This window comes from Silene latifolia, unplaced genomic scaffold (assembly GCF_048544455.1).
Source record: "Silene latifolia isolate original U9 population unplaced genomic scaffold, ASM4854445v1 scaffold_283, whole genome shotgun sequence".
NCBI classification, from domain to species: Eukaryota; Viridiplantae; Streptophyta; class Magnoliopsida; order Caryophyllales; family Caryophyllaceae; genus Silene; species Silene latifolia.
In genome coordinates, this window is record NW_027413224.1 from 71688 (window position 1) to 87145 (window position 15458).

A 15458-nucleotide genomic window follows, 5' to 3' on the forward strand; every position below is an offset into this window, starting at 1 on the left:
ATTTTTGTAATTTTTGAAATTAAAATAAACAATGCATGCGAAAATAAATGTTCAGACGAAAATGCAACAAAAACAGTGTGCAGATACAGATATGGATGCATATCACCTCCCCAAACCAAACCGTACAATACCCTAATTGTACCAAAAAATAATAGGGAAAGGAAAATGCAAACTGAAAAGAAGGGAAGAGGGTAGCCTCGGGAAAACATTTAAGATAACGCGAATTAACGACCTCACCAGACCAGCCGGCAAAAAGGGGGGTCATAAACAGTCCTATAACAACATCGCAGGACTCGAAGCACAACAACGAACTCGGTCGAGACATCTCACATTCGATCGAGTGCAATGTAGCCTCGGAAGTGTTCGATCGATGTACTAAAGTACTCGATCGAGAGGTCCTCTTTTATGGGTACTCGATCGAGGGATGGTATTACTCGATCGAGTGAAATGGCGGGCGAAAGCGCTCGATCAAGCGCAAAAAGTACTCGATCGAGGGATCTACGTGAGGTACCTGCAAGCATGAAATAAGCTACATACAGAACTAACGAAACAAGTCCAAACATTCCAACTGTCTTCTGTAAAACTAGCAACTAAAGCACACGAAACTAACTAAAAGTTTTGAGAAAAATACAAAAAATTACAAGCCGAGTTACCTCCCGGGTAGCGCAGGTTTAAGAGGTCCCGCACGACCTTTTGGCTTCAGTTTTCTTGCTCATCAATATGGTCAAAGTATAACACTTCGGCGTTGCCAACATAATCATCTGCTCCATAGTAATGCTTCACATGATGACCATTCACTTTAAATCTCCTGCCCGAAGGATGCTCTAACTCAACGAAGCCAAACTTGGTGACAACAGTCACTGTATAAGGGCCACTCCACCTGGATTTCAGCTTACCAGGAAACAAGCACAGTCGGGCATTAAACAGCAACACCTTCTGCCCGACATGGAATTCTCGCGGTATGATTCTTTTGTCGTGCCACCTCTTTGTTTTCTCCTTGTAAATGCGCGCACTGTCGTAGGCATTTAGCCTAAACTCTTCTAGTTCATCTAGCTGCAACAAACGGTTCTCACCACACAATTTAGATTCATAATTTAATTCACGAATAGCCCACCAAGCTTTGCACTCTAGTTCAACAGGTAAATGACAAGACTTCCCATAAACTAACCGATATGGTGATGCACCAATCGGTGTTTCAAAGGCAGTCTGATATGCCCATAATGTGTCATCTAATTTTAGACTCCAATCCTTCCGTGATTTAGAAACAACTTTAGCCAAAATCTCTTTTAGTTCCCTATTAGAGACCTCAACCTACCCACTGGTTTGGGGATGATACCCCAAACAGCGATGATGTTGGACACCGACCTTAGACAGTATAGCTGTAAGTTTCTTTTCTTTAAAATGCATACCCCCATCACTAATGACGACCCTAGGGACACCAAATCGGGGGAAAATAATCTTTTTGAACAATTTAATCACGATCTTGGCATCACAGTTAGGTGAAGCAATAGCTTCTACCCATTTAGACACATAGTCTACGGCTACTAAAATATACCTGTTACCCTTACTAGACGGGAAAGGTCCTTGGAAATCAATGCCCTAGACATTGAAAACCTTAACCTCTAGAATGCTATTTTGAGGCATCTCGTGTCTCTTAGAAATATTTCCCGAGCGCTGACAAGCATCACAAGCTGAAACAAACACTTTAGCATCTGCAAATACAGTAGGCCAGAAGAAACCAGATTGAAGTGCCTTAACCACGGTTCGCGACGGACCATGGTGACCGCCATAGGAGGAATAATGACATCCCTCCTGGATTTCTTTGGTCTCCCACTACGGAATACGCCGTCTATAAATACCATCAGCACACTCCTTAAATAAATAAGGATCATCCCAGAAATAGCGCTTCACATCATGAAAGAATCGCTTCTTCTGCTAATATGACAGATTAAGTGGCAGCGCACCACCTATATGAAGGAAATGTAGATCCATATACACTTTAACATACTCATATATGTCTAAAATAATTTGTCATAAAATTAAAACGGATTTTATGCATGCAAACAATAATATAAAAGAAGAGAAATAATGTCCTTACATTCAATATTTCGGCTATATAGGGCACAAGAGAGATCACCTTTCTCTTCTTGTTCTTGAGCTATTCCAATGGATGAACAAGATCTAAGAATAAGATCTCTCCCCAAGCTTTATACCCAAGGCTTAACACTTAATCTAATTAATATTATAAATACTAGTATAATATTAATTTGTAGAAAAATTGAACCAAAATGTTTGTTTTGGGTTCTCAAAAACCGGTTGAGAGAGAGGGATTTTTAGAGGATTTTATCTTTCTAAAACTTGATGTTTTTAGAAGTGTAATGATATGAATCAATAATACACTCTTGCATGTAGTGTATGTTAAAAATTAAAAGACAAAAACACTTTGCCCTTTTCCTTTTTCAACCGTGTAAGAGGAGAGGAGAGGGGAAGAGAGAGACCCAATGCATGCATTAGTTTGCCTTCACAAGGTAAATAGGGTTGCATGCCTACTCTCCTAATACAATCATTATGTTTACCACTAATTGTAAACACAATATTAATCCTAATCCTCCTCTAAATTTTCGGCACATTTGTATAATATGGATTCCATATTATTTTGTCAATTGTGAATATGTCACATGTTTCATGTCACATAAATTTGTTATGTAATTTTTAACGTATTAAAAATCAACGTATTGTCAAAATACGTCACATACAAAAATCAACTTAGTAATATCATAATTACTAGTACCAAAATTTTACCAACTTATAAATCGCATTTATAATGATTCATTCAAATCCAATCGTTTCTTTAAACAACAATTTCATCCGAGTAATGATACAATTCGATTACTCAGACCGTATCTCATTTAATCACATTTCAATTTGATACGTAAATTTTTACTTCCAAAATCGTCCGTCAATTTTTCAAGTAATTTAATTAACTCGTAACATTATACGATTAATTAAATAATCAATTAAGTGTATTGCCCTTTAGGTATGACCTAGGGGGTCAACTGATCACCACCGTCACACGACAGTAATGTCAAACTCTAGTCAGCCAATCATTACCGATATATGTTGACTTGATTGACAAGAATAATATTACTTCCCAATTGTATTCTTAAAATGAGATTTAATAATGATATTTAAATCATGTGATCGCACTATTGTTGAGGACACATTTCCCAACAATCTCCCACTTGTCCTCGACAAGTGTGCGTCACCAATTCTCTTGTCCTATTACTATCTCCCACTCAATGCAAGGTGTCTTTCAGGTCGTACTTGCAAGTGATCATATCGAGAGTGGTTTCCTCGATCCGAGAATAATCGATTGACCGGATTTATCCACTCGGATACCTTCCGAGCGTGGCCACGCATTTCGATTCATTGCTCCTCGAGTGGCCCCGAGATATTGTTATAACCCTGACAAGGGGTGGACAATTCCTATCGCACTCATTCCCTTTGGCTAGCCACAGCCATCATAACCCAAAATATGCCCATTTGACCCCATTTACGAAGGTCGTAGTAACACAAATCAAAGTTAATCTGAAACTGTGCCATCTTAGGCGAATAGTCTCTAGTCAAAAGAATCGACTCATTTAGAATACTATAGTAGCTCTCGCCACGACCAGGCTATATAAATTTGCCAGAACTCTATAAGCGGTCATTAGGCCCGACAAAATGTTCTTGATCGCCTATGTGATCGACTAGTCATCTCACATGACTCTATGGCACTTGAACTTGCCATCAATCGCTTCACACTCTAGTCACTTCGAGACGTCACCTCATATAAGTAACTATGGGCAAAACAATGTTAATCCATGTTCACTTTAACGGGGTTCAATTGTCTCTACAACCCGTTTGGATGTAACAAGGTATAAATTAAGGATAAAAGACAAATGCGATTATGAACATGAACAAAAACAACACTTTTATTTCATTTCAAAATCTAACAAAAATTTGGTACACGTTTAAGTCCCATGGACGTAACATGCCCATCATGCTTAGCCTGCGATAAAGGCTTGGTGAGCGGATCGGCTATGTTGTCATCCGTCCCAACCTTACAAATCGCAATTTCCTTTCTTTCAATGAAATCTCTTATTACATGATATTTTCTAAGTACATGTCTAGATCTATTACTAGACTTCGGCTCCTTAGCTTGGAAGATCGTCCCACTATTATCACATTAGAGAGTGATGGGATCATCGGCGGTAGGTACTACTTTTAGACATTTCGTGAATTGCTTGATCCACATAGCTTCCTTGGCAGCCTCTGATGCTGCTATGTACTCAGCCTCCGTTGTTGAATCATGATTCTGACTTCCTTGAAGCTTCTCCACTACGGCACCACCATTGAGCATGAAAACAAAACCAGCTTGTGATTTCATGTCATCTCTATCTGTTTGAAAACTTGAGTCCGTGTATCCTGTAACACGCAACTCAGTGTCTCCTCCAAACACAAGGATAGAGTCCTTAGTTCTTCTCAAGTACTTAAGGATGTTCTTGACAAGCAATCCGGTGACTCTCACCTGGATTTCCTTGATATCTACTCGTCATGCTCAAGGCATACGAGACATCGAGACGTGTGCATATCATGGCATACATGATTGATCCAACAAATGAAGCGTAAGGGATCAACTTCATGCGTTCAACATCATGGGGTTCGGAGGGACATTGAGTCTGGCTCAATATCGTTCCGGTTACCATAGGTACCAAACCCCTTTTGGATTTGTCCATGCTGAATCGTTGAAGAATCTTATCAACATAAGATTCTTGACTTAGTGCCAATATCCTCTTGGGTCTATCTCTATAGATCCGGATACCTAATATGCGTTGTGCCTCTCCTAAATCCTTCATTTGGAAGTGGTTACCTAACCACTTCTTAAGTAAGACAACATTGGAATATCATTTCCAATGAGTAGTATGTCATCGACATACAAAATTAGGAACACAACATTGCTCCCACTGAATTTCATGTATAAACATGGTTCCTCAACATTTCGAGTGAAACCATTCTCTTTTATAACATGATTGAATCGATGATTCCAACTTCTAGATGCTTGCTTAAGACCATAAATGGATCTCTTAAGCTTGCACACTTTGTTAGGATTTTTAGAATCAACAAAACCTTCGGGTTGTATCATGTACACCTCCTCTTCTAAATGCCCATTTAGAAAAGCGGTTTTGACATCCATTTGCCAAATTTCATAATCATGAAATGCGGCGATCGCTAACAAAATCCGTATGGATCTTAGCATGGCTGATGCGTGTCATTTATATGATGTTTTACATCTCTTTTTACACGCATTTCAGAGCTCATTTGTATTATATTTGTTGCTTTTCTCCCTATTTCCGTCTACTTCAGTATTTTGTACGTCATTGCAGAAATGTGAAGAATTGACGGAAATCAAGCCAAATCTGTTTTTCGAGTAAGTTGCATTGCAAATGACGCAAGGGAAATGCTTAAGGAACAAGCTTGGTGCGCAATCCAAGGCCCGAAAGACAAGTCCACGAGTTAAAAGAAGTCAAGTAGCAGCTTAGCCAGTCGACCGACCAACCTAGTCAGTCGATCGACCAAGGCTCGGTTCCCGAAAGCTCTTTTTTTGCGATATTGATCGATCGACCGGCATCTTGATCGATCGACCGGACTTCGATTCAGACGAGATTTAGAAAGCCCGTGAAGTTTTAGGTTTTGGAATAAGTTGTTGCGTTAGTTCCTATATAACGTAATAGCAAAGATATCGAAGCAGGAGATCGGATTTTTATCAGGGAACACATTAAGTTTCACAGTACAATACATTAAGTTTTAATTTTAGAATAATTAGGGTTTGGGTTATTATTGAGCATCGGATCTTTCAGTTCTAAATCTTAATCTTCCTTTGAATCTTGGTAATTGTTCTGCCCTAATTTCAGTTTCTTTATTTTACTTCCATTGTTAGTATAGAATTGATAGTTAGCATTCCCAAGCCAATTATCGCTTCATCATTATTGTTGTTTATCTCGAGCATGAATTCCGTAATTGTCATTAGTCTTATTGTTGTTTTTTACATTCACCATGAGTAGCTAAATAGCTTGTGCTAGGATGTAGGCGATTTATGGCTAGGCGGCAATAGGTTAGACACGGACTGAACCCGCGTGTCAGTCGATCGACTGACATAGTTGGTCGATCGACTGACCTTGTAAGGTTACCTTCGTTTTAATTGTTTTTAATCTTGTATCTGACGAATTGAATGCATGCGACCAGTTAGATACCTATTTTGTGACCGACCCATTAGACCGAAAGGTAGGGTAGTTATTTGACCATCAATTAATTCGACTAAACTGTGCTAAAGATCGAAAGATAGGTATAGTTTAGACCATTAGTCGCTTTTCAGGGACGAAAGTCGTATTAGTGACATTAGGGACCTATAGCGAGATCGAGAGATGCTATTTGTTAGGAGTGGACCGAGAGGACCTCTTATTTCCCGCCTTACTTGTGTTTAATTCAGACCGACTTAGTTTCGCCGCCACTGAAGTCGTAATGACCCGACCATCCTAGTACCTTTCTTTTATCTGTTTAATCCACATCTTTAGTTTATTTTCTTCTTATTGTTATTAGTTATAGACCAATTCAACCAACCCCCACTATAGTTACCTTAGACTGATCATAGAACAACCAAAGTTTACAACTGCCTCCTTGTGGATCGACCCTGTTACCACTAGCCTAGGTTAGTCTTAATAGGAGTTTATAAATATTATCTTTGGTACTCACAGCGACGGGTATCAATGGCTACGGGGGCAAAGGTCTCATCATAATGGAGACCTTGGACTTGGGTAAATCCTTTTGCCACTAGCCTAGATTTGTAGACATCGTCATGTCCTTCTATGCCATTTTTGACCTTGAATATCCATTTGCATTGGAGGGGTCTTGCCCCTCTAGGCAAATCTACCAAGTCCCAAACTTGGTTTTCAAGCATAGAATCCATTTCGGACTTCATGGCTTCAAGCCATAAGGTGGAATTAGGACTAGAGATTGCGGCCTTGTAGGTGGCGGGCTCGTCACTTTCCATAAGCAACACATCGAGCGTTCCATCTTCTTCGATAAGTCCCACATATCGATCGGGATGGCGAATAACTCGGCCCGTCCTTCTTAGTGGAGGAGGTACAACCGCGTTAGACGACGAAGGAACATCTTCTTGCGTCTCTACCTCGGTTTGTGGCTCTTGAACTTCGTTAAGTTCAAAATTTCTCCCACTCTGTCTGTTAGAAATAAATTGTCTTTCTAAGAAGACAGCCTCGCAAGACACAAACACTTTGTTATCTTGAGGTTTGTAGAAGTAATAACCTCGAGAGGTCAAAGGATAGCCTACAAAGATGCATTTTTCGGATCTTGGGGCAAGCTTATTGTCGGGTTTAGTCTTGACGTAAGCATCACATCCCCAAATCTTCATATAGGATATATTTGGGATCTTACCCGTCCACATCTCATATGGAGTCTTTTCAGTGGACTTTGTGGGACTATTGTTCAAAGATCGAATTGCGGTTTGTATCGCAAATCCCCAAAACGAGTTCGGTAACTCGGTTTGACTCATCATGGATCGAACCATATCTAGTAGGGTTCGATTCCTCCTTTCGGCAACACCATTGAGTTGTGGTGTTCCAGGTGGAGTAAGTTGTGATATAATACCACGACCTTTCAAGTGCGAATCAAATTCATGGCTAAGGTATTCTCCACCACGATCGGATCGTAGTGCCTTAATCCTTTTGTTCAATTGGTTCTCTACTTCGTTTTGAAACTCCTTGAATTTCTCAAACGCTTCACTCTTATGTTTCATCAAATAGATATACCCATATCTACTTAAATCATCGGTGAAGGTTATGAAGTAGTCATAATTACCACGAGCGGTGATAGTCATTGGTCCACATACATCGGTGTGTATGAGTCCCAATAGCTCACTAGCTCGTGTCCCTTTACCGCTAAAAGGATTACGAGTCATTTTGCCAAGTAGGCAATATTCGCATGTACCAAATGATTGATAATCAAATGGTGTAATCACATTAGTAGAAATTAATCTTTTGATGCGATTCTCGTTTATGTGACCTAATCGACAATGCCAAATGAACGCTTCACTTGGGTCACTTGTTTTGAGTTTCTTTGATTGAATGTTATAAATATCATTTGTCGGATTTGAGGTCTCTAAAATGTAAATGCCATTTATGGAAGAAGCTTGGCCAATAACCAAATCATTCCTAGAAATAGAGCAACGATTGTTCTTAATGACAAAACAAAAACCGTCCATGTCTAGCATGGCGATTGAAATAATGTTTTTAGAGAGCGTAGGAACATAAAAACAATTATGCAAATACAACTCAAAACCATTTGGCAAAGCTAGAACATAAGTTCCTTTGGATTCGGCCGCTACCCGAGCTCCATTTCCAAGTCGAAGATCCACATCTCCCTTGCTAAGCTTCTCCACATCTCTTAAACCCTGTAAATGATTACAAAGGTGAGAACCACAACCGGTATCAAGTACCCATGTCGTAGTGGAAGTATAATTTATATCAATAACATAAATTTCTTTAGGAATTGTACCTTTTGGAGTAATGAGTCCCTCCCTTATATTTCGCAAATACATAGGGCAATTCCTTAGCCAATGTCCCATGCCATAGCAATAATGGCACTCATCATTAACTTGCTTGAAGTTCTTGATTTTCTTTCCTTTCTTCTTGAACCTCTTGCCCTTTGTAGCAAGAACTTGATTGCTAGAGCTCCCACTAGCTTTGGCATCTTTATCTTCCAGAGACAAAGACCCTATACCTTGCATGAGGTAGTCTTCCTGAGACGGACTCACACGAGGTCTAGTAGTAGTGGGTGGTTTAGAAGAAGTGATGAAATTAAGGTTTCCATCCGAACCTATCCCGAAATGAAGTTCTCTAGTTGTATCGAAATTATTGTTGGAGCATACGTTGTCAAGAACATGGTGATATGACTCAATGGTTATCGGTGCGGTAGCATTTGATGGATTCATTGTAATGCACTACAAATATGGAGGAAAGGAAATATTAACATTTGTCTTTAAAATCATACTTGCAAATATAACAAGATATGAACATTTATATAGTGACCTCTACCCAACTATAATAAATGATTCCAAGACCCAAATTCATATTAACTTGGGCACGGTGTGGCCGATGAAACCCTTATCAATATAACTCGGTGGATTAACGCTTTAATCGATTCTACTTCTAGAACTCTTGGTCGATAATATTACATTAACATTTATCTATAGCCCAAAACACATTCAACAAGGGGACGGTGTGGCCGATGAAACCCTTATCGAAAAACTTTTGTTGAGTTCAATCCAAATTTCGAATAAATGTGTCCATGATCCAAACCCACATTAACTTGGGCACGGTGTGGCCGATGAAACCCTTATCAACATGAATTCGGTGGATTAACATTCATCACCCACTTCCCCTACGTAACAAGGTTTGTACCCCGGTGTGGCCGAGTGCACTCCCTCACGAAATAGGTTTTCATGGTTTCTACTCTTTGGTAAGGCTATGTCTCAATTGATAGTTTTAGCGAGAGGTCATGTCAATTTATTATCTATCACGTTTTAAGTGAACTAAAGCGGTGAACTATGATAATTCGAATTGACACGGTCGATAAACTCGATAAAATAACAATGCATGTTTAGTTATGGCGATTTAGCGATGCATGTGACATAAAATAAAATGCAAGCATAAAGATAAAAATCCTAGTATGGCCTTTCCTAAAATAGAAAAACTATTAATCTATTACATATTCGGAAACCAACTCCATTGGTCCCTTGAACTTCGGTTGTGGCACGCATCTCGAGGTAACACCGTCTTTATGTATCACCATTCTTGAAGAAATCCGTCTTTAGGAACTCCGGAATGAATAAAATTACATAATAAATTACATAATTTCCTATTATACATTTGTAACTAAAATAAAATAAATCTATTAAATATTACAAAACGGTGATACGAGATCACAATAAAAATTACAACCGAATCGATATTCCCATACATTTCGGGAAATACCAATTAAAATCTAAGGCCATACTAAGTAAAATACATAATTCAAAATTACATAAATTAAAATTATGACAATCATAAGAAAATGCAGCATTATAATATGTATAAACATGCTCAATTTTTATGCTAAATCGCCTTTTAATTAGCCAATATCGTATATTACTCGGTTTTTACGGATTTGCGTGATTTCAACATTTTATAATCACAAAAATGCATAAACTCATATTTATGCATAAGTTAATTACCCTAACCTCTTAGGACTCAAAATATAGTCTTCACTAGTAATTTGACCATAATTAACTTTTATTTACAAAATTGTTCATAAAAGGACTAAAAATACAAAAATAAGCTATTAAACTTCAAATAAATCCAAAAATTTCAAATAAATTCAAAATTTGAAATTTAAATTCATGAACATTCTGGAAAAATCCATGACACTCATAATGTTCAAAATCTTAGGTTAAAAATTTCGAAAATTTTCCGGAAAAACAATGTTGCGGTTTATCGATATTTAATAAAATAATCATAAAAACATGGAAAAATTATTTTCATTAAATTTTCATTTTAGATCTGAAAAATATAATAAAATGCAACATTAGACGTTTTTCCTAAGTCATAGATTATGTTTTATTAATTTTACACTAATAATGTCACTATTTATGTCATTTTTCTTCAAAAATTCATAAATCATGCTAAAAGACTTCTTTATAGCCAATTATTTTACACACATCTTGTAAAATTGCATGTGACAACATATAAATTTTCTATGACCAGATTCGAAATTTAACTCATATTAACCTATTTTTCTCTTAAATCCGAATTTAATAATGAAAAATTCATTTTTCGAGCATAACAAGTGCAAAAATTATGAAAATTTACAGGTTATCTCAAAATAATATATGTAACAACATATCCAAAAACCAAGTGAAAATTCGAAGTATAGCTAATTTTCGACCAAAAATGACATTTTTACTCATAAAATCACATTTAAATGTCATTATTATTAAATATGAACAATAAAAATCCGAAAAATTAACCAAAATATCCTAAAACACTTTAGGACCAGAAATATTAACATGCATGTATTTATTTCGTGATATATCATAATAACACAAATTTTACAAGTTTTATTTTGTTATTCATATAACTCGGAAAAACTTTTAACCAATTTGCATGCAAACAACCGTGGCTCTTGATACCGATTGAAGGAAATGTAGATCCATATACACTTTAACATACTCATATATGTCTAAAATAATTTGTCATAAAATTAAAACGGATTTTATGCATGCAAACAATAATATAAAAGAAGAGAAATAATGTCCTTACATTCAATATTTCGGCTATATAGGGCACAAGAGAGATCACCTTTCTCTTCTTGTTCTTGAGCTATTCCAATGGATGAACAAGATCTAAGAATAAGATATCTCCCCAAGCTTTATACCCAAGGCTTAACACTTAATCTAATTAATATTATAAATACTAGTATAATATTAATTTGTAGAAAAATTGAACCAAAATGTTTGTTTTGGGTTCTCAAAAACCGGTTGAGAGAGAGGGATTTTTAGAGGATTTTATCTTTCTAAAACTTGATGTTTTTAGAAGTGTAATGATATGAATCAATAATACACTCTTGCATGTAGTGTATGTTAAAAATTAAAAGACAAAAACACTTTGCCCTTTTCCTTTTTCAACCGTGTAAGAGGAGAGGAGAGGGGAAGAGAGAGACCCAATGCATGCATTAGTTTGCCTTCACAAGGTAAATAGGGTTGCATGCCTACTCTCCTAATACAATCATTATGTTTACCACTAATTGTAAACACAATATTAATCCTAATCCTCCTCTAAATTTTCGGCACATTTGTATAATATGGATTCCATATTATTTTGTCAATTGTGAATATGTCACATGTTTCATGTCACATAAATTTGTTATGTAATTTTTAACGTATTAAAAATCAACGTATTGTCAAAATACGTCACATACAAAAATCGACTTAGTAATATCATAATTACTAGTACCAAAATTTTACCAACTTATAAATCGCATTTATAATGATTCATTCAAATCCAATCGTTTCTTTAAACAACAATTTCATCCGAGTAATGATACAATTCGATTACTCAGACCGTATCTCATTTAATCACATTTCAATTTGATACGTAAATTTTTACTTCCAAAATCGTCCGTCAATTTTTCAAGTAATTTAATTAACTCGTAACATTATACGATTAATTAAATAATCAATTAAGTGTATTGCCCTTTAGGTATGACCTAGGGGTCAATCGATCACCACCGTCACACGACAGTAATGTCAAACTCTAGTCAGCCAATCATTACCGATATATGTTGACCAGTTGACAGTAACAATATTACTTCCCAATTGTATTCTTAAAATGAGATTTAATAATGATATTTAAATCATGTGATCGCACTATTGTTGAGGACACATTTCCCAACACTATAATGTAGTTAGCATAATCTGCATACCATGGGTCAACACCTGTGTTAGTAGCAACTGCAAATAGTGAATCATCAGGAAAAGAATCGTCAATAAAGGAACCTCTCCCTCCTGCCGCGGTAATCGCGACAGGTGATCAGCTACTACATTCTCTGCGCCCGTCTTGTCTTTGATTTGCAGGTCAAATTCCTAGAGGATGAGTATCCACCTCAACAATCATGGCTTAACTTCCTTCTTAGCAAGAAGGTGTCTCAGTGCTGCATGGTCCGTAAAAACAATAACTTCCAAACCTATCAAATAAGAGAAAAATTTCTCCAGCGCATAAACAACAGCTAATAACTCCTTCTCAGTAGTAGTATACTTCACTTGAGCCTCATCCAGAGTTCGGCTCGTATAGTAAATTGTGCTCAAAGCTTTGTCTTTCCGCTGGCCTAACACCGCTCCTAGTGCATAATCACTAGCATCACACATAATCTCAAATGGCAGCTCCCAGTCGAGAGGCTGGACAATCGGTGCTGAAATCAAGGCCTGTTTCAACCTGTTAAAAGCAGAAAGACACTCATCAGTAAAAACAAAGGGGGCATCCTTTAGTAACAACTGTGTAAGTGGTTTAGCAACTTTAGAAAAGTCCTTTATGAACCGGAGATAAAAGCCAGCATGTCCAAGGAAACTCCTCACTCCTTTAACATTGACAGGAGGAGATAATTGCTTAATCACTTGCACTTTTGATTTATCCACCTCGATGCCTCTATCAGAAACTAAGTGCCCTAAGACAACTCCCTCGTTGACCATTGTTTTGGTAAGGTTTTACCGACTAAAGATTTGTGAGTCAATGCGGCTATTCCAATTAAAATACGATATTAAAGACTTAAGCAGATCAGTAGTAAGAACATAGATAGAACGAAAGTAAACAACTAGTACGAGAGAAAAGCAAACGAAAAAGAGAGTGAGAGACAAACGACACAAGCAAAATGGTGACGCGGAAAACCCAAAATGTGGGAAAAACCGCGGGGGGAATGGTATCCCACCAATGATCCACTAGTAGTAATAGTATTCGAGGGTGAACCTAGCTGGAACGATCAGGAGGTGCAGCAGTGATCTCCAAATGACTAAGTACAAATGACACAAACGATGTATAAAATTCTAAATGTGTTAATAATGTTGATTATCGCAGATGATGAATGATATTTTTCCGAGTGGAGTCAGTTGATGAATGAATGCCTTGAATCTGCTGTTTGTTGCCCTTTTATAGCCTCTCTTGAGTTCTTGCACATGTTTCCTACAAATGCTCAACCATATGCTCCACTCCCTACGAAATAGGAAGTGGTCGCTGACTTTGTTAAAGCTTCTGCTGATAACCGCAATGTTTCTGTTGACCATTTCAACCTTCCTGCTGGCTGTTTGTTATTTAGTTCAATCGTGGCTTTCGTATCACTTGAATGTCTAGGTTCATCCCCCCTTGTTCTTCCTTGCGTCTAGCAGCCTGCTGCCTTGTCATTGATCCGTGTGCCTCTATTTTATCCAATTGCAAGTTGCCACGTCATGATGAGAATGAGAGGGTATTTTTACCCATACAATTACCCCCAAGCAACTGCCAGGTTCTGTTCTTTCTCGATGGATGCTGGGAGTTACTTTCCTTCTGGATGCTGCATGTAGTGGTGATGTCATAGCGTGACATCAGCCCACTTGCATTCTTATCCACTGAGACTGACCGTTTGAGGTCTAATCAGTCACTTCCTCTAAATAACTCCCTACCTCCCTCACGTCTCCTTTGGTGCTAAGGATCTTGCGTCACTACAGGTTGGCGATCTGCCAGCTTGTGCCTTATGCATGGCGCGTTCTAGTTCCGCTCTGCATCCTCGCTGAGGATCACGCTCTGGGATTGGTCTCGGTGACCTCGCCCTGCTCTATGCTTTCAGGCCCTTTGTTGCCGGGCTTATCACCTTGAGGTCCTGCGATCGCTGCAACCCTGGCGTGATCCTTCCTCCCAAAGTGAGGGATGAAGACTGGAATACAAAATTCATTTTTGTTAAGATTGACTCTCTTACTCCTACCCCCGAGTACTTATTTGATAAGTGGGGGGCCTCTAAAGGTAATTTTAGTTTCTGGGCGTCTGTTGTTTTTCTTTTACCTTAATGTTCTTCGGCGTCATCGCTGCAGGTTTGAAGCAACCAGTTCCCTCAAGAGATCATAGCGTGGTTAGCCGTTTATTTGCTCTCCCTATTGCAACTCGTTCTTACCCTGGTGTACTTTATTCCCCTGTTGGTGCATCTGCCTCCGTTCCTCTTGACATTAGTGAAGGAAAGCAAGTGGAGAAAGAAGAGAGAGAGAGGAAAAGAAGGAAGGAGAGGAAGAGGAAGAAGAAGAGGAGGAAGAGGAAGTTGGTACCTCCACCAGTCAGCAAGAACCCCCAGTTACCGAATTCTAGATGTCGTCTGGTAAGGCTTTGTTTTTTATGGGTTTTCGTTCTTGCTATATGATCATTTGTGTTTATATTATAACTGTGTTCTTGTATTTTAGGGAATACTCCTGTTTCCTCTCTCTCCTGCTAGATAGAAAGAGAAAGCAAGTTGCTTCGCCTCCTCCGGTCCTTCTCCCGGGAAGAGGCCATCGCTCCTATTTGAAAAGGAGCGGGTTAACACGCCGACCCTATTGAGGTTGCTCCTCCGGCCTCATATGGAACAACTCCCGCCCCCGCCGCAATCCATTCTCTGGGAAATACCCCTCTTCCTAAAGTACTAGATGAAGCTCCGGACGCGCCCGCAGTACCTTTTTAATTTCCTTTATGTTTCATGGTCTATTTTGTTCGTCTTTGTTATTTGTTCCTCTTGCGGCAGTTTTGCGGGATGGCCTGTTCTGCGCAGGAGGTTGTCAGATTAATGGGGGAGGTGAACAACCTCAACGTAAACCT